The sequence below is a fragment of the Globicephala melas genome, chromosome 1, assembly GCF_963455315.2.
Source record: "Globicephala melas chromosome 1, mGloMel1.2, whole genome shotgun sequence".
Lineage (NCBI taxonomy): Eukaryota > Metazoa > Chordata > Mammalia > Artiodactyla > Delphinidae > Globicephala > Globicephala melas.
In genome coordinates this window covers 126,967,660-126,988,978 of record NC_083314.1, presented here as the reverse complement: position 1 = coordinate 126,988,978, position 21,319 = coordinate 126,967,660, and positions in this window count along the sequence as shown.

Here is a 21,319-nt window from a genome sequence, read left to right as displayed (position 1 = left end):
CCATTATATTTCAGACAAGCTCAGACTAGGTCATCAGAGTATAGAAAGCACAGGCCATGCTTTACTTCCAGACACTCCTAAATGCACATTGAAAACCCAAAGAAAAACCAACAACTCGTTCTGATGTGAGAGCTGGCTTCTACGCATCATTGCACATTTCTTCTACTCTGGGTACTCAGGAGAACACTGCTGTTGTTTTTCCAGACACTGGCACTGAAAAGAACCAGACGAAGCCTTTCCTTTTTTCCTCTATTTTCTCAAACTTCCTAGGTGTCAGATTCTCCAGTTGCTTCCTCCCTCCAGCAATTTTCTAATAGTCACACTATTTGCTACAATGTAAAAAACTAAATGTATTGATCCCTATCTTAGTTTGTCCCAGTTATTGTTTCTATTTAAAGTCCACTTATTCCTAATTTATTTAAAGGTGATAATTTGAATTGTAAGAAAGTAGGACTGGAAGAAGCTGAGTTTTTAAGGAATCCAGGTATTTATTCCTTCATATCAATCTTAAACAAAAGGTTTTAAGATTTGGGGGCGTTGAGAGGGGGAAGTTAGAATTTGAGGTGAGGAAAAACTTCTTCCAAGTCCAAGATGCTGTAGACGAGCCTGGTACATTTAAGGAACTAAACAAAGAATAGTAGTTTAAAGGGCCCCAATTATTAAGGACCATATATGTGGTGCTAAAAAGTTTGGAATTTATTCTGGGAGAAATGAGAAACTCTTAAAACTTCTGATCAACAAAGTGCCAAGGTTATATTTATGCTTTAGAAATATCTCTCTGGCTGCCGCACAGAGAATTGATGTGGAAGAGAGGTCCTTTGGCTACACAGTGAATAGATTTTGGTGAGGGAAACTGAGGATTGGGTGAGGGCAACAAGAAAGCATTTGTGTAAGCAGTAACACAGGCAACTTGAACTAATTTAGCTGCAGTGGGGAAAGAGACAAATGGACAGATTCAGGTATGAAAGAGACAGAATTGGCACATATATGGATATAACAACAGGAGGGAATAGAGGTCATTCAGGTTGATTCTAGGGATGGTGGCCAGGGCACGGGAGTCCTGGGGAAGGAGCAGGCTTTGGGAAGCAGGTTTTGAGTGGCGTTAAGTTGAATGTGATGTCCAGCCAGCCATTAGTTATACAGGTGGGAGATCCGAATAGGAGAGAGATGGGAGCCATTAGCATGTGGATGTGAATTTAAGCTACACAATCCACGAAGAGTATGCTATCCAAAGAGAATCAGTTAAATCTCTGGGGAGCAGATATTTAGAATATTTAGGTGAATTTAGGAATATTTAGGTGAAGAGCACCCTGCAAATGTAGATATACCTGAGACCGCTTTTTAGGTATCTTCAATCCAATTTGAAGTTGGTCTCTCCCCAAAAAACCTATTTAGATAGCCTCAGACTGTCTATGCCCATTAAAGAAATCCATGATACTTCTTTTATCATTTTACATGGTGAATTAAATATAAAACATGAAAATGAAGGTTACTTTTAAGAACATAAAAATTAATCATATTTTATTATATTTATGCATCATTTAAATCAATTGGTTAGTTTTGCTTTCAAGTATATTTCACTTTTATATTATCCCAGAGAATAGGAAGTTTGTTCTATAATTTCATACTCATCAAATTGGGTAAGAGTTAACTCTTATTCAACCTTTAACTTTGAAATAAAAGATGGCACTTAGGAGGCAAACTCAAATCCTATAGCTAAACCACTGCAGTATGGATTACAGATATCTATTTAAAAATACTATTTATATCCTTTTTTTAAAAAAGAAGGCGAAGATCATACTGCATTTTAGCAGAAGACTTCTTTAAAATACTTTGTGACATAGAAATAAAAATAGAAATCGGAACTCAAAAGAGGATGAAAATCTAAGAAATCAAATATAAATCAGAGCCCAAACATCACACTTAGCCTGAGCACCACGTTAGACAGGCAAAAATCAGATCACTGTAGAGTTTTTCAGTGCAATTAACTCAAATATATTTTGTAAGTGACCCTTATTAAAATTATAATGATGATTTATAAAATTTATCATAATTTCCTAATTGAAAGGAAATAGTATTTGGGGAAGTATTCCATGATGGTGTCATATTTCAAAAACATTTTACATTTTTATTTTCTGAATTTAGTAGCATCATCTGAAGAAATTTCAAGCATTTTTCTAACATCTGGATATTATTTAGTTGTTTATTTGGCATTTTTTATCACCGAATAGGAACTTTCACTGGAGTCTTTGATTCATGTTTCTAATTCAGTGGTCACATGATCATCTTTAATCTAGTAGTAATTACACTGGGCCTATCCTTAAATGAACAGGTTAATGAAAATATAAATGTAAGTGACTCAGGGTTTCCATAAAGGGGCTGGTTATTTGCCAGGAAGATGGATGGAAAAATAAACTGGCCACCTCTTGCTTTATGAACATACTTGACGGATATTTGCAAGAGAATAGGGTTATGGATTAAATATATATAATGGCAATACTCAGGCGTAAAGACTTGTCAAGTTCAGAAAATCTCTCTTAATTGAAACAATTTTCTGTTTCATGATAATTATCTTCTTTAAGTATTTGAATCTCTGATATTTGGTGAGAATTTTTTGTTTTCTTTTTGCTGTTAAATACTTATGAAACAGCTAATCACTGCTTTCATAATCTGGCATTATTTAAACTTTCCCCTTTTACTTAAATCTTTCTTGGGGGTTTAAAAAGGAAATTGGAAATCAACATTTTTCTGTCATTACATAAATCTATGATCACTGTGGATGACCTCATCCACATGTGATTTCAATTACCTCTTACCATTATTGTAATAATTATAAAATCAATTTTTAAGCTTCATCTTCTCTCTTGAAAATATAATTCACATATACAACAACCCATTGGATACTGCCATTTGGATAGCCCACAAAAGTCTCAAACTCAGTACATTTCAAAATGAGACTTTCTTTCAACCTGTTCCCCCTCATTTAATGTTACCAAAATCTCATCATTCATCCAAGCCAGAAATCACTACACATCTAGAATTCTCCTCTTCCTCTTTCTTCATACGAAATCAGTCAGGAGTCATGATGAGTATATTTCTGAAATATCACTGGAATCTGTTTCATCTTCTCCTCACCTACCAGCACTGCTTTAATTCAGAACCACCTGCCAGAATTTCCAAAACAACCTCAATGTTATATCTTTGCTTCTAGTATTGCCCCACAAATTCTTTCTTTTATTTTAAAATTAAAATTTAATCATGTCATTCTTGCTTTAAAATCCCCAGAGTTATGCTCTCTTTCTCAGTATAAAAGTCTAAATTCTTTTGTATGACTTACAAGACTGATGGAGACAGCTCCTATGTACAAAATGCTTTCCATAATAGAATTACATCCATGAAAGGTTTATTCAGCTAACCCCTCTTATGATATTATAACATCCATAACCAGGCAATCAGGGGATATCATATGACTAGTTCTCACCAAGGACACATAGCAGGAGTGAGGTGTGCCACTTGCTGGTTCAGACCTTAAAGAGAAAGTGCTGGACATAGCAACCCAAACTTGACCACAGAGATGAGAGCCTTAACATGAAGGAAATCTGGTCCCTGAATCACTGTGTGGAAGAGAGCTCCTGGTGAATCAGTAACACTCACCCTGGACTGTTATTTGAGGGAAGAAAAAAAACTGTTGTGTTTGATCTATTAATTTTTTTTTTTTTTTTTTTTGCGGTACGCAGGCCTCTCACTGTTGTGCCCTCTCCCGTTGCGGAGCAACAGGCTCCGGATGCGCAGGCTCAGCGGCCAGGGCCCACGGGCCCAGCCTCTCCACAGCATGTGGGATCCTCCTGGACCAGGGCACAAACCCGTGTCCCCCTGCATCGGCAGGCGGACTCTCAACCACTGCGCCACCAGGGAAGCCCTGATCTATTACATTTTGAAGCATATTTGTTACCATGGTTTAGCCCACCCCAATACCAAACCTTTTATAATTCAATCCCTAGTTACCTCTCCAATTCATCTTTTACCAAATTCCAACCTGTTATAATTCAATCCCTAATTACCTCTCTAACTTTATCTTTTACCAAATTCCAACCTCTCATATGTATCCTATGTTTCAGCCATACCAAACTACTTGAGATTCCATAGATAAGTCATGCTGCTCACTCTTGCTTTTACGTCTTTGTTCCTGAAAGGTTAGACCCTCTCCTGCCTTATCATGTAAGGCTGAGTCAGGTATCACCCTTCTGGAAAATTTCTCTTTCTCTTTGGTAAGGGCTGAACTGTATCCCCTCTCCCCCAAATTAACACATTGAAGCCCTACCCCCCAGTACCTTAGAATGTGACTGTATTTGGAGATACAGACTTTAAAGACGTGATTAAGGATAAATGAGGTCTTTAGGGTGGGCCTTAATCCAATCCAACTAGTGTCATTATAGGAAGAGGAAATTTGGGCACCTAGAGAGGCATCAGGGTTCCCCTCACACAGAGAAAAGACCATGTGAGGACCAAGCAAGAAGACAGCCATCTGCAAGCCAAGGAGAGAGGCCACAGAAGACACCAAACTTGCCAACACCTTGATCTTAGACTTCTGGCCTCAAAAACTGTGAAAAAATAAATTTCTGTTAAGTCACCCAGTCTGTGGTATTTTGTTATGGCAGACCTAGCAAACTGATACACTCCTTGAGACAGGATGTTTGCTCCTCTGAAATCCAGTAGCATTCTGAGCATGTGCTATTTTAGCACATATCATAGCTACTTTCCAATCATCAGTTTAGTTGTCTGTCTCCCTAACTAGTCCATAAACCTTTGAGGCAAATCATTCTGTCTTATTCATCTGTTTCATTAACCTCTGACAATTCGTTTGAAAATTTGTAAGAAATGAATAAATGTTCTTTAGAATGAATTAATTTCTTGTTCACAACTTGCCAATAGGTAAGTAAGCAAGTGGTGTGTTTTCCCTTGTTGTTTAGCCTCCTGACATATCTGACCAGGGTGCTAAACATGCAGTATTGATTTTGATATTGGATTTCATTGTTAAGAGGCTCTGCCTTGAATTTTTTATATTGTTGTATGGGCATTACTTAAAAATGAAGTTTCTGTATCTTTGTGCATTTACTAAGGTCCAGAAGATGATGATGGGGTTTCATAGCAAGGACAAGGTCTTCTTTCACAGTTGGTGTGGTTGTCATAAGTGGACTATTTTTGGTATTTTATCCACATTATAATAGCCTCCTTTTTCCAAGAGCTACCCCCTTACGCAGGAGTGGGTTTAACATAGTCTGCATGCCACACTTGGTTGGAACAAAGTGGTCCCTAGATCCATGTTTGACTAATAAGATGCTATCTCCTAAATTTTGAATTGAGAGTGAGAGAAGGTAATCTTGGTCTCTTTCAAGTGGCTGAGATGGGGGAGGTATAAACTCCAGAATTGTGGGACAGTCTTGTGCCTTGAGAAACAGAGACAGGACATATCCAAAATACAGAAGATTTGCAGAGAAAAAGACTTCACATAGCTATAAAGATAAAGAGAGAGAGAGGCAGCGGTAATGCTAATAATTTTCATTTCCTCATTTCAGTTCCTTGTAAGGTCCTCTTGCACTTCCTGTTCTTGGATTCCATGAGATTCTGATAACAAATTCCATTTTGGTTTAAGCTAGTTTGAATTAATTTCTGCTATTTGTAGCAAAAAGTGTCCTTGCTTGAATCAATTTGATAGTATAGTTGACATCTGTAATTTTTGATCACTCAGTACATTCTCCCTTGGAGATCAGCTTGGGGTTTTGTGACCACCTAGAGGGGTGGGATAGGGAGGATGGGAGGGAGACGCAAGAGGGAGGAGATATGGGGATATATGTATATGTAAACCTGATTCATTTTGTTATAAAGCAGAAACTAACACACCATTGTAAAGCAATTATACTCCAATAAAGATGTTTAAAAAAATACATTCTCCCTTATTCTTGAAATAACACTTTGATCAACCTTTTTGGAGCCATTTTCCTTTATTCTAGTTCATGAGGTTCATTAGGGCCAACCCCAGGCCATAGTAACTAGTTCAAGAAGGGAAATATGATCTACATTAGGCTAATATCTCCATCAGCAATATTTGCTGGAACTATTAAGTTATGAGAAGTTGGAGCATTTTTTCCTACTGAGGTTGCTTAGCTAGTAGGATGACAGCCTGGAGCTGCTGCTGGTCATCTTGCCATCATGAAAATAGAACCTTTCTGAGAATGAAGCCAATGCAGAGTGATGCTGGACAAAAGACATAAAAATCCAGATTTTTCATACATCATTTGAGTACCAAGATTCATGTTTCTAAAGCCCTATACTCTTCAGTTATTTCATCAATAAAAGTCCTTTTTGAATGCCAATTTGGGGGTGGGTTTTTTGTTGTTATTGTTATTTACAACCAAAAAGCCGAGATAAGCACCAATATCATTTCTCTGTACATCTTTCAGTTGGTAAAGTTTTATTATGTATATCTACCTAATGCCTAGCATTGACTCTGAAATAGTAGATACTTGAGGAATATCTGCTAGTACTGAGTGAAGTCAAATGCTGCCTAGTATGTCATTTTGGGGTATGTCTTTTTACAGCCTTACCTCTTCATTAGAATATTCTGCCAAATCAGTGCTTTATCATGAGTGGTTTTTAGTCAGAGGGATTAGATGAAAAGAGTTATTATTTAAGTCCTTACTATTCCTCGCCACCATAGCCAATCAGTTACAACATCTGTCCTCCAAATGCCAAGTCCTAAGTAGTTTTTCCTTCTCGATCTCACTACTACCGTCTTAAAGAGAACTTCCCATCTGAACGTGTGATAGCCTCTTGATGGATTCCCGTGGCTCTAGACCTTTTCTTCTCCAACCAATTTAACACAATGTAATGAGAGACTTCTATCTAACCGTGGTTTCTGGCTGTGGTTGTCATACAAATTACAGATGATGTATGTAAGGGAACTAACACTATGCACGGCATGTCAATTAATATTAAAATCTCCACAACTATGAAGATAGCACAGGAATGTTAATGGGGACTTTTTAAAAAAGTACTGACTACATATTTGGTGCTTTACTCTAGCTAATTTACCTTTACATTAACTCTTTGAGGAACTATTACAGGTGAAGAACCCAAAGCTCCGAGAGTTTAAATAACTTGACTATAGTCATGTAATTAGCTATTTGCTGAGTTTATATTCAAACCCAGGGTTCCTGACTTCAAAATCTTTGCTTAATTTCCCTGCTATTATCTATTGCATTTGTCTATAATTCTTTTTTTAATTAAAAATACTTTATTGCTGAAAAATGCTAACCGTCATCTGAGGCTTCAGTGCATCGTAGTAGTAACACTAAAGATTGCTGATCACAGATCACCATACAAATATAATAATAATGAAAATGTTTGAAATACTGTAAGAATTACCAAAAGATGACACAGAGAAAGGAAATGAGGAAATGCTGTTGGAAAAATAGTGCTGATAGACTTGCTAAAAACAGGGTTGCCACAAAATTTTTATTTGTAAAAAAATATAGTATCCGTGAAGCACAATAAAGCTAATAAGCACAATAAAACTAGAAATGCCTGTATTAAGTTACATGATTAAAAAAACTACTTTAGGGGCTTCCCTGGAGGCGCGGTGGTTGGGAGTCCGCCTGCCGATACAGGGGACGCGGGTTCGTGCCCCGGTCCGGGAAGATCCCACATGCCGCGGAGCAGCTGGGCCTGTGAGCCATGGCCGCTGAGCCTGCGCGTCTGGAGCCTGTGCTCCGCAGCGGGAGAGGCCACAACAGTGAGAGGCCCGCGTACAGAAAAACAAACAAACAAACAAACAAAAAAAACTACTTTAATTTACTTATTAAATAAATCAGATGGAGATGAGCATTCTATTGCTTGACATTGAAAAATTATTAACTAATGGAAGAAGGCTATTATTTGTAATTCCTCACAGTCATTCTTCCAAACTATCCTTTCTGGTGATAGAATACCTCATTTCATTTTGGAAACTCTTCCTTCTCCCTGTGGTCTTGTGAATTTTGCGCCACCTCCTTCACAATCAGAGCACTTTTAGAAGTCCTAGATGAGCACTGAAGGTGAGAGGGTCATCCTGGAACTAACTAGCAGGGAAGACAATGGAAGACTGAAACTTCTCTATGGTCCTCTTCTCACTACAAAAAGAGAATCTAATAATCATTTAGTTGAAAAGATGAAAACAGCATTGAGTGTAGAAGAACAAGGTCTTGATGGCATTACTTAGAAAAAAATACCCAATTATTTCTGAAGCTGGATCCACTCCCTTGCAATTCCCAGCTATGAGAACCAATAAATTTCCTTTATTGGCTCAAACTGGCTTGAATTGGATTCCCAACATTTGTAACTTGAACGGTGCTAATGGGGACATTGAATCTCTCATAGACACTTGAAGCTCTCTTGATGATTCTTGCCTCAGTGCCCTTGCATATGTTATTTCTACCCTCTAGCAGGTGATGTTTTATTATTAAGTTTTTGCTACATAACAACCCCTTCCAAAATTTTTCAGCTTGAAACAGCACTCATTTATTTGCTTCATGATTCTATGTGGTAGAAATTTGGAACGAGCTAACTTGGATGGCTCTCTGGTCTCGGCTGGGATCATTGATGCAGTTCTGCAGCTAGGCTCTCTGCTTCTGGAGGTGGATGGCTATTATCTGGAGCGGTTGAGCTACATGTCTTTTATCATCCAGCAGACAAGCTTACACTTGTTTGTACGGTTGTCTCAGGATTCCAAAGAGAGAGTGGAAGCATGTAAGTCCTCTTGAGGTTGAAACTTAGAACTGATACAACATTACTTCTCCTGTAGTCGCTTGGCCAAAGCAAGATCAGGTGGCCATCCCAGATCCATGGAGGGAAGAACAAGGTAGGAAAAAATGTAGACTTTACTTCTTCATGAGAAGAGATACAGAATTCATTTCAAACAGTCTCAGATACAAAGAAAGGAACAACTGCAGACATCTTCGCCAATTATCTACCACAGAGTCCAACTAGTAAAATTCTCTTCACCCTTTAAAACACTGCTCACTTGCACTTCTGTCTTCAAAATCTTTCCTGATCCCACATCTGGGCAAAACATCATTTTATTTGACACATAGTTAGCCCTCATGAAATATTAATGAATGAATAAATGAATGAATGAATGAATTTCTCCTCTGTGAATCCTTATTCATACTATTGTTGTACACGTTATCTTCGACTGCAGTCTTCCTTTTAGAATGGAGAGCTTTTTTTTTTCAAATTAATTAATTTATTTTTGGCTGCGTTGCATCTTCATTGATGCATGCGGGCTTTTTCTAGTTGCAGTGAGTGGGAGTTACTCTTCATTGCAGTGCACAGGCTTCTCATGTTGGTGCCTTCTCTTGTTGTGGAGCACAGGCTCTGGGCATGTGAGCTTCAGTAGTTGTGGTGCAGGGGCTCAGTAGTTGTAGCTCACAGGCTCTACAACACAGGCTCAGTAGTTATAGCACATGGGCTTAGTTGCTCCACAGCATGTGGGATCTTCCCGGACCAGGGATCAAACCCATGTCCCCTACACTGGCAGGCGGGTTCTTAACTACTGCACCACCAGGGAAGTCCATAGAATGGGGACCTTTTTAATGGAAAAGGCCATATCTTTCTCATATTTCTATCCCTGGTACTGCTGTGTGCAGAGTAGGCATACAAGTGTGCCTGGAGCACCTTCCTTATCAAAAATGACCTGTTGGGGGCTTCCCTGGTGGCGCAGTGGTTGAGAGTCTGCCTGCCGATGCAGGGGACGTGGGTTTGTGCCCCGGTCTAGGAGGATCCCACATGCCGCGGAGCGGCTGGGCCCGTGGGCCATGGCCGCTGATCCTGTGTGTCCGGAGCCTGTGCTCCGTGATGGGAGAGGCCACAACAGTGAGAGGCCAGCGTACCACAAAAAAAAAAAAAAAGACCTGTTGATGTGGCTAGAGACTCTGTTCACTGACAAACTGGATTATAGTGGTCCAGAACCACAAAAAGTACAAAACTCAGCTAACCATAAATAAATTAGTGCAGTGAGTCTCCATCTAAATCAAAACAAATATCCGTTTTGTAGGCTTATGAACAGACACAGTCATTCTTGCAACACAAAGAGAGCTAGGGAGAATGCAAGTGTCAGAGAGGATGTGAAAGGGCTGATGTATCACTTTTTTTTTTTTAACATCTTAATTGGAGTATAATTGCTTTACAATGGTGTGTTATTTTCTGCTGTATAACAAAGTGAATCAGCTATACATATACATATATCTCCATATCTCCTCCATCTTGCATCTCCCTCCCATCCTCACTATCTCACCCCTGTAGGTGGTCACAAAGCACCGAACTGATCTCCCTGTGCTATTTGGCTGCCTCCCACTAGCTATTTTACATCTGGAAGTGTGTATATGTCCATACCACTCTCTCACTTTGTCCCAGCTTACCCTTCCCCCCTCCCCGTGTCCTCAAGTCAATTCTCTATGTCTACATCTTTATTCCTTTCCTGACCCTAGGTTCTTCAGAACCATTTTTATTTTAGATTCCATATATATGTGTTAGCATACGGTATTTGTTTTTCTCTTTCTGACATAATTCACTCTGTATGACAGACTCTAGGCCCATCCACTTCACTACAAATAACTCAATTTCATTTCTTTTTAGGGCTCAGTAATATTTCATTGTATATATGTGCCACATCTTCTTTATCCATTCATCTGTTGATGGACAATTGGGTTGCTTCTATGTCCTGGCTATTGTAATTAGAGCTGCAATGAACATTGTGGTACATGACTCTTTTTGAATTATGGTTTTCTCAGGGTATATGCCCAGTAGTGGGATTGCTGGGTCGTATGGTAGTTCTAGTTTTGGTTTTTTAAGGAACCTCCATACTGTTCTCCACAGTGGCTGTATCAATTTACATTCACACCAACAGTGCAAGAGGGTTCCCTTTTCTCTACACCCTCTCCAGCATTTACTGTTTGTAGATTTTTTAATGATGGCCATTCTGACTGGTGTGAGGTGATAACTCATTGTAGATTTGATTTGCGTTTCTCTAATTATTAGTGATGTTGAGCATCCTTTCATGTGTTTGATGGCAATCTGTGCATCTTCTTTGGAGAAAAATCTATTTAGGTCTTCTGCCCATTTTTGAATTGGGTTGTTTGTTTTTCTGATATTGAGCTGCATGAGCTGCTTGTAAATTTTGGAGATTAATCCTTTGTCACTTGCTTCATTTGCAAATATTTTCTCCCATTCTGAGGGTTGTCTTTTCGTCTTGTTTATCGTTTCCTTGGCTGTGTAAAAACTTTTAAGTTTCATTAGGTCCCATTTGTTTATTTATGTTTTTATTTCCATTTATCTAGGAGGTGGGTCAAAAAGGATCTTGCTGTGATTTATGTCATAGAGTGTTATGCCTATGTTTTCCTCTAAGAGTTTGATAGTGTCTGGCCTTACATTTAGATCTTTAATCCATTTTGAGCTTATTTTTGTGTATGGTGTTAGGGAGTGTTCTAATTTCATTCTTTTACATGTAGCTGTCTAGTTTGCCCAGCACTACTTACTGAAGAGGCTGTCTTTTCTCCATTGTATATTCTTACGTCCTTTATCAAAGATAAGGTGACTATATTTGCGTGCGTTTATCTCTGAGCTTTCTATCCTGTTCCATTAATCTATATTTCTGTTTTTGTGCCAGTACCATACTGTCTTGATTACTGTAGCTTTGGAGTATAGTCTAAAGTCCAGGAGCCTTATTCCTCCAGCTCTGTTTTTCTTTCCCAAGATTGCTTTGGCTATTTGGGGTCTTTTGTGTTTCCATACAAAATGTGAATTTTCTTGTTCTAGTTCTGTGAAAAATGTCATTGGTAGTTTGATAGGTATTGCATTGAATCTGTAGATTGCTTTGGATAGTATAGTCATTTTCACAATGTTGATTCTTCCAATCCAAGAACATGGTATATCTCTCCATCTGTTTGTACCATCTTTAATATCTTTCATCAATGTCTTATAGTTTTCTGCATACAGGTCTTTTGTCTCCTTAGGTGGTTTATTCCTAGGTATTTTATTCTTTTTGTTGCAATGGTAAATGGGAGTGTTTCCTTAATTTCTCTTTCAGATTTTTCATCCTTAATGTGTAAGAATGCCAGAGATTTCTGTGGATTAATTTTGTATCCTGCTACTTTACCAAATTCACTGATTAGCCCTAGTAGTTTTCTGGTAGCATCTTTAGGATTCTCTATGTATAGTATCATGTCATCTGCAAACAGTGACAGCGTTACTTCTTTTCCGATTTGGATTCCTTTTATTTCTTTTTCTTCTCTGATGGCTGTGGCTTAAACTTCCAAAACTATATTGAATAATAGTGGTGAAAGTGGACAACCTTATCTTCTCATGATCTTAGAGGAAATGGTTTCAGTTTTTAAACATCGAGAACGATGTTGGCTGTGCATTTGTCATATATGGCCTTTATTATGTTGAGGAAAGTTACCTCTATGCCTACTTTCTGGAGGGTTTTTATCATAAATGAGTGTTGAAGTTTGTCAGAAGCTTTTTCTGCATCTATTGAGATGATCATATGGTTTTTCTCCTTCAGTTTGTTAGGATGGTGTATCACATTGATTGATTTGCATATATTGAAGAATCCTTGCATTCCTGAGATAAACCCCACTTGATCATGTTATAATGTCCTTTTAATCTGTTGTTGAATTCTGTTTGCTAGTATTTTGTTGAGGATTTTTGTATCTATGTTCATCAGTGATATTGGCCTGTGGTTTTCTTTCTTTGTGACATCCTTTTCTGGTTTTTGTATCAGGGTAATGGTGGTCTCGTAGAATGAGTTCGGGAGTATTCCTCCCTCTGCTCTATTTTGGAAGAGTTTGAGAAGGATAGATGTTAGGTCTTCTCTAAATGTTTGATAGAATTCGCCATCTGGTCCTGGGCTTTTTTTTCTTTTTGGAAGATTTTTAATCACAGTCTCAATGTCAGTGCTTGTGATTGGTCTGTTTATATTTTCTATTTCTTCCTGGCTCAGTCTCAGAAGGTTGTGCTTTTCTAAGAATTTGTCTATTTCTTGCAGGTTGTCCATTTTACTGGCATAGAGGTGCTTGTAGTAATCTCTCATGATCCTTTGTATTTCTGCAGTGTCAATTGTTACTTCTCCTGTTTCATTTCTAATTCTGTTGATCTGAGTCTTCTCTCTTTTTTTCTTGATGAGTCTGGCTAATGGTTTATCAATTTTGTTTATCTTCTCAAAGAAGCAGCTTTTAGTTTTATTGATCTTTGCTATTGTTTCCTTCATTTCTTTTTCATTTATTTCTGATCTGCTCTTTATGATTTCTTTCCTTCTGCTAACTTTGGTTTTTTTTCTGTTCTTCTTTCTCTAATTGCTTTAGGTGTAAAGTTAGGTTTTTTATTTGAGCTTTTTCTTATTTCTTGAGGTAGGATTGTATTGCTATAAACTTCCTTCTTAGAACTGCTTTTGCTGCATTCCATATGTTTTGAGTCGTTGTGTTTTCATTGTCATTTGTTTCTAGGTATATTTTGATTTCCTCTTGATTTCTTCAGTGATCTCTTTGTTATTTAGTAACGTATTGTTTAGCCTCCATGTGTTTGTAGTTTTTACAGATTTTTTCCTGTAATTGATTTCTAGTCTCATAGTGTTGTGGGCAGAAAAGATAGTTGATATAATTTCAATTTTCTTATATTTACCAAGGCTTGGTTTGCGATCCAAGATATAATCTATCCTGGAAAATATTCCATGAACACTTGAGAAGAAAGTGTATTCTGTTATTTTTGGATGGAATGTCCTATATATATCAATTAAGTCCATCTTGTTTAATGTGTCATTTAAAGCTTGTGTTTCCTTATTTATTTTCATTTTCGATGATCTGTCCATTGGTGAAAGTGGGGTGTTAAAGTCCCCTACTATGATTGTGCTACTGTCTATTTCTCCTTTTATGGCTGTTAGCGTTTGCCTTATGTAAATGTACCTTATGAGGTGCTCCTATGTTGGGTGCATAAATATTTACAATTGTTATACCTTCTTCTTGGATTGATCCCTTGATCATTATGTAGTGTCCTTCTTTGTCTCTTATAATAGTCTTTATTTTAAAGTCTATTTTTTTTGATATGAGAACTGCTACTCTAGCTTTCTTTTCATTTCCATTTGCATGGAATATCTTTTTCCATTCCCTCACTCTCAGTCTGTATGTGTCCCTAGGTCTGAAGTGCGTCTCTTGTAGACAGCCTATATAGGGGTCTTGTTTTTGTATCCATTCAGCCAGTCTATGTATTTTGGTTGTAGCATTTAATCCATTTACATTTAAGGTACTTATCGATATGTATGTTCCTATTCCCATTTTCTTAATTGTTTTGGGTTTGTTATTGTAGGTCTTTTCCTTCTCTTGTGTTTCCTGCCTAGAGAATTTCCTTTAGCATTTGTTACAAAGCTGGTTTGGTGGTGCTGAATTCTCTTAGCTTTTGCTTGTCTGTAAAGGTTTTGATTTCTCCATCAAATCTGAATGAGATCCTTTCTTGCTAAAGTAATCTTGGCTGTACATTTTTCCCTTTCACCACTTTAATTATTTCCTGCCACTCCCTTCTGGATTGCAGAGTTTCTGTTGAAACATCAGCTGGTAACCTTATGGGGATTCCCTTGTGTGTTTATTTTTGTTTTTCCCTTGCTGCTTTTAATATTTTCCCTTTGTATTTAATTTTCTTTCGTTTCATTAATATGTGTCTTGGCGTGTTTCTCCTTGGATTTATCCTCTATGGGACTCTGCACTTCCTGGACTTGATTGACTATTCCCTTTCCCATATTAAAGACATTTTCAACTATAATCTCTTCAAATATTTTCTCAATCCCTTTCTTTTTCTCTTTTTCTTCTGGTACCCCTATAATTCGAATGTTAGTGCATTTAATGTTGTCCCAGATGTCTTTGAGATTATCCTCAATTTTTTTCTTTTTCTTTTTCTTTATTCTGCTCTGTGGTAGTTATTTCCACTATTTTATCTTCCAGGTCACTTATCCATTCTTTTGCCTCAGTTATTCTGCTATTGATTCCTTCTAGAGAATTTTTAATTTCAATTATTTTGTTGTTTATCATTGTTTGTTTGCTCTTTAGTTCTTCTAGGTCTTTGTTAAACATTTCTTGTGTTTTCTCCATTCTATTTCCCAGATTTTGGATCATCTTCATCTTTACTATCATTACTCTGAATTCTTTTTCAGGTAGACTGCCTATTTCCTCTTCATTTGTTTGGTCTGGTGGGTTTTTACGTTGCTCCTTCATCTGCTGTGTGTTTCTCTGACTTCTCATTTTGCTTAACTTAGTGTGTTTGGGGTCTCCTTTTCACAGGCTGCAGGTTCGTAGTTCCTGTTGTTTTTATTGTCTGCCCCCAGTGGCTATGGTTGGTTCCGTGGGTTGGGTAGGCTTCCTGGTGGAGGGGACTGGTGCCTGTGTTTTGGTAGATGAGTCTGGAGCTTGTCTTTCTGGTGGGCAGGACCGTGTCCAGTGGTGTGCTGTGGGGTGTCTGTGACCTTATGATTTTAGGCAGCCTGTCTGCTAATGGGTGGGTTTGTGTTCCTGTCTTGCTAGTTGTTTGGCATAGGGTGTCCAGCACTGTAGCTTGCTCATCGTTGAGTGGAGCTGGGTCTAAGTGTTGAGATGAAGGTCTCTGTGAGAGCTTACACCATTGATATTACGTGGAGCTGGGAGGTGTCTTGTGGACTAATGTCCTGAACTTGGCTCTCCCACCTCAGAGGCACAGGCCTGGCACCTGGCTGGAGCACCAAGACCCTGTCAGTCACATGGCTCAGAAGGAAAGGGAGAAAAGAAGAAAAAAATAAAATAAAATAGTTATTAAAATAAAAAATTATAAAAAATTAAAAAGTAATTAAAAAAAAAAAGACAGACAGAACCCTAGGACAAATGGTAAAAGCAAAGCTATCAGACAAAATCACACAAAGAAGCATACACATACACACTCACAAAAAGAGAAAAAGAAAAAAAATATATATATATATAAAAGGAAGAGAGCAACCAAATCAATAAATAAATCTACCAATGATAATAAACTCTAAATAGTAAACTAAGATAAACATAAAACCAGAAACAAGTTAGATGCAGAAAGCAAACCCCAAGTCTATATCTGGTCTCAAAGTCTACTGCCTCAATTTTGGGATGATTCGTTGTCTATTGAGGTATTCCACCTATGCAGGGTACATCAAGCTGATTGAGGAGATTTTATCCACTGCTCCTGAGGCTGCTGGGAGAAATTTCCCTTTCTCTTCTTTGTTCGCACAGATCCCGGGGTTCAGCTTTGGATTTTGGCCTCGCCTCTGCGTGTAGGTCGCCTGAGGGCGTCTGTTCTTCGCTCAGACAGGACAGGGTTAAAGGAGCAGCTGATTCGGGGGCTCTGGCTCCCTCAGGCCGGGGGGAGGGAGGGGCACGGAGTGCGGGGCGAGCCTGCGGCAGCAGAGCCAGCATGATGTTGCGCCAGCCTGAGGTGCGCCGTGTGTTCTCCCGGGGAAGCTGTCCCTGGATCACGGGACCCTGGGAGGGGCGGGCTGCACAGGCTCCCGGGAAGGGGGGTGTGGATAGTGACCTGTGCTCGCACACAGGCTTCTTGGTGGTGGCAGCAGCAGCCTTCGCGTCCCATGCCCGTCTCTGGGGTCCGCACTGATAGTTGCGGCTCACGCCCGTCTCTAGAGTTCATTTAGGCGGTGCTCTGAATCCCCTCTCCTCGCGCACCACAAAACAATGGTCTCTTGCCTCTTCGGCATCTCCAGACCTTTTCCCAGACCCCCTCCCGGCTAGCCGTGGTGCACTAACCCCTTCAGGCTGTGTTCATGCAGCCAACCCCAGTCCTCTCCCTGCGCTCTGACGGAAGCCCGAGTCTCAGCTCCCGGCTCCCGCCCCCGCGGCGGGTGAGCAGACAAACCTCTTGGGCTGGTGAGTGCTGGTAGGCATCGATCCTCTGTGCGGGAATCTCTCCTCTTTGCCCTCCACACCCCTGTTGCTGTGCTCTCCTCCATGGCTCTGAAGCTTCCCTCTCGCCACCCCTCGTCTCCACCTGCGAAGGGGCTTCCTAATGTGTGGAAACTTTTCCTCCTTCACAGCTCCCTCCCACTGGTGCAGGTCCCGTCCCTATTCTTTTGTTCCTGTTTTTCCTTTTTTCTTTTTCCCTACCCAGGTACGTGGGGAGTTTCTTGCCTTTTGGGAGGTCTGAGGTCTTCTGCCAGCATTCAGTAGGTGTTCTGTAGGAGTTGTTCCACGTGTAGATGTATTTCTGGTGTATCTGTGGGGAGGAAGGTGATCTCCACGTTTTACTCCTCCGCCATCTTGAAGGTCCTCTCTGTAATTCTTATATTTTCTGAGCTGGTAAACAAACTAAACATGGCCCCTTCTAACTTAGAGAAACTGACAACAGGGAGACACAAAATCTGGTCCAAGAAAATGTACCCCAACACCCTACTGCAGACCCTTCACTTAATGTTGTCCTTATAGCTTTGCAGTTTTGTGAAAAGCGACACATGAGAGATTTTGCTATCACTTAGAGCTGTGGGACATGGTCTTTATTACAAAATGCTTGCTCTCAAATTCAGACTGTGTCTCTGCCTACCAGGTGTGTGTCTATGCATATGAAATCCAGAGAAAAGGACTCCAATAGAGTAAATTGGGATGTTGTCCAAGGACTTGGAGTCATAGGACAATAGATCTTATACAACCTAATCTGACTTGATTTGGCATAGGTGCGGATGTTTTTTTACCAAAAGTTTACATTCTCATGTAGTGCTGAGACTGTACAAATGTAGCTATGTATTGCTATTGTTTGCTTCATGTCAAATTAACAAGAAAATATTCACAAAACAGCAATTCCTTCCTCACAGAAAAAGCTATATTTATCTTTAAAATACATGATTCATAGAAGTGCATGAAAAAAAACACCTAACGGCCCTTTGAAAATCTCATTGCATGATGTAAACGTCTGGCATGTTTCTTATCGTGGAGAAGGAATTATTGGTGTACACAGACTCAGTAAGATTCTTTATATTTTGCCATGAAACCTCTCTCCAGAGTCAACCATTGTGGACTCAGAAGGTAGAGAGTACTAAATATTGTTGAATTTAGATGAGATGGATTCAGTAAGGCAAAGTTAAATACCTCAAGTGTACATTCAACACCAGAAAGCGTCTTAGGTAAAGGAGATTTTGAAATGACTTTCAGATATGTCATGATTTCCATAGAGATGGTAGCCAATATGGGACGAGAGAGAAATGAGAAGTAATCTTAGGATCGTGCTGGCATCTGCTTTCCCTAGACCCCTCACGGGTGAAGTTGCTGAGGTCCCACATTCGCATGAGCAGACACCGCTGTCTGAGTGTACCCATCAGAACCCATACTTTGATACCATGGACTATGACCTGGGCTCTGGGCTCATGCCATCTGGACTTGAGTCGCTGCTCCACCACAAATTACTTTTATGAATTTATGCAAGTTACTCAGTCCCCTCCTTTATTTACCAAACACTTGTCTAGCAATTACACTGAGCCCGGCACTATTTGAGGCTTTTTAGACTCTTAACCCAAAAAGGTGAGCACCGTTATCAGTCCTAGTTTACAAATGAAGAAACTAGGTAACAGAAAAAGTAAGTTTCCCCAGCTAGAGAGTACAGGCCAGTTAAGAGCCAGAAATCAGACCCAGGCAGTTTGGTTCCAGAGTCCATGCTCTTTACCTCTACTCAACTGGCCAGGGTAAACTGTGGCAAATAATTTTTCTTCTTCATGGTTTTGGTGAGGTTTAATTAAGATAATCCACACAAAACATCATACAATAGCAGGCATAGGTCCACAGTCAGTCTGTGGGTTCTGAAACTAGCCTGTTGCTATAAAGCTGGTATGTCTGGAAGGCCCTGACTGTTCATGAGCTCTCCCCAACAGCCCACCCTGCTTGCACAGTCTGCATACCTGGACTTCTGCTGTAGTTTTCCTGTTTGACATTCCTGTTTGCAATGTGACTGTGGCCCAAATCTGACCCCCAGATCGTTTGGCTGGGGTCCTGACTAGTTTTGCTCCAGGAATCATGTGTGCCTGGTCACAGCTCTTATGTTTCACGTACTGCTACACTTTACTTTCCCTTGTTTATTTGGTCCTGTATGTCCTTGGGCAGGTTTATATCATTCCAGGTATAACTATATAAGAAGGTTTTTGGTGACGTGAAGTAGCATGATAAATTAGAACAGGAATAAACTCGAGGGGCTCAGACCTGGGTTTAAATCTTAACCTCAGTGGCATGTTCTTGAGAAGTCAGTTATCTGCTGAGTGACTTAGTTCTTACTGGTAAAATAGGGATACGAATTTGTACAGTTAGGGTGATTGTTAGAATTAAGCATGGTATCATATGTGAATATATCTAGCACCATGTTTAGGCTAAAGCAGGTGCTCAACAAACTGACTTTCTCTCAGCTTCCAAAAGTAAAGGGGAGCTCCATATGTCTAGAAAATTAACACAAGTTAACTTTTGCATCAGACCACACACAAACTCAGGTTCTCACACTGCTGTAGACTGGGATTATCAAGCTTCAGTTTGCATTGCTGGGACTTACCAAAGCTGACGGGATCACACATGGCTTCATTAGTGTTGAGTACTTGCACCTCAAATTAGCAGCATAATATCATTTAGAAACAGTCACACTCCATACACTTTTGTTTAATTATCTGTGTATAAGGGTTCTAAAAATTTATACTTTTACATGCTGTGGTTTGTCTTGTTTTGATAGGATGCATGATTGTTTGTGCTTGGGAATCCTAAGAGAACCAAATTATATATTTTTTAATGTCCATAGTAATCAAAACATAATCTAAGTACCAGAGAACACAATCATGGGTTTCATTGGGACTAAAGATGTAGTGAGTGTAATGGAACAGTAGAGTTTTCCTGTAATGCCTGAGAAAGAGCCTGATGACCCCTCACTGCTGGGGGGAACAAGTAAATGCTATCATACAAAACCAACACTCCCTGCAAAACAGAACATGAACCTTTGAGCTTTACATGTTGCCATTAATCTGAAAATAGCTGCATACTAATTTACACTCGTTTTTGTAACATTTAAAGAAAGTGGAGGGACACGATCTAATCACAGAGACTGGAGACTGGCACAGTTCCACATGCAATTAGTTTAGCAAGTGTGTCTGATTATTCTTTTATATACTTCATTTCTTGAACAAGATATTTTTTAATTATATAGAAACAGATAAGCATGCTTTTCTGAAATGGGCCTTGCATGAACCGAGAAAAAAAAATGATCAGCTGCATTTAACTTGAATTGTAAAGAATTTCTCAAGTCGATCCACCTGCTTGGCTTAATCAAGATTATGAGTTCCTGGTCCAAGTGCCTGAAAATTGAGGTGAATATTCTGATCTTGGTCAAATTGGGATCCTTTGAATGGGATTTGTAAAATCTTTGTTATAGTCACTGCATTTTCAGGATGATATTGCAACTACAGATGTGTTATAAAATCTAAGTTTTCTCTCCATTTTCTTACCAACCTGAGACATGCACATCAGGTTCAGTTCTCAATTCTTGAGTAAAAATGTCTTGTATGTTTGTCACAAAGTAAACACATTTCCTGCAGAGACCTTTCCTGCAGAGACCTTTGTCCTCAGTCTCTGTACCTCAAAGATGGAGACAGGGTGACCAGGGAAAGCCAATGAAGAAGCAGTGTGGGTGAGGTGCCAGCTCATGTTTAATATCCACACAAATATATTAGTACTAATCTATTTTATTATTTTTTTAAGTGTAAGGATGGACTTTATTTTTTTATAAAAGTATTTTAAGGACTACAAATTACAAAGTAAAAGCAGATCACTATGTAGAAACCTAGTGAATACATTTTGTCTGTGCATGAAAGTTTTATCAAAGTCATTCATTTAACAATTTCACCCCCTTCACAACGGTATCAGTTATAATGCTCTTCCTCATAAGGTTATTATACCTTTATTTCAAACTATATTACATGTTATTCCCTCAAGATAAACTTTTAAATGCCTAATTTTTAGCTCCTAAGAATGGCACCTCTGAAAGGGGCAATTCCCACTCGGTCTCTGGCAGCAGCATTATTCCAAGCTCATTTCTTTCACCAATCAAAAAAGCTTTCAAAATGTTCACTTTTAACATGAAATCTTTCCACCAAAAAGTGTGACCACATTTTGTTTTCTAATGACTACATATAAAGCTGGGTAGCAGCAAGAAAATTAAGATGGAAATTAAAAGGCAGCCATTAAAATAAATGGATCAACTGTACAGAAGAGAGATT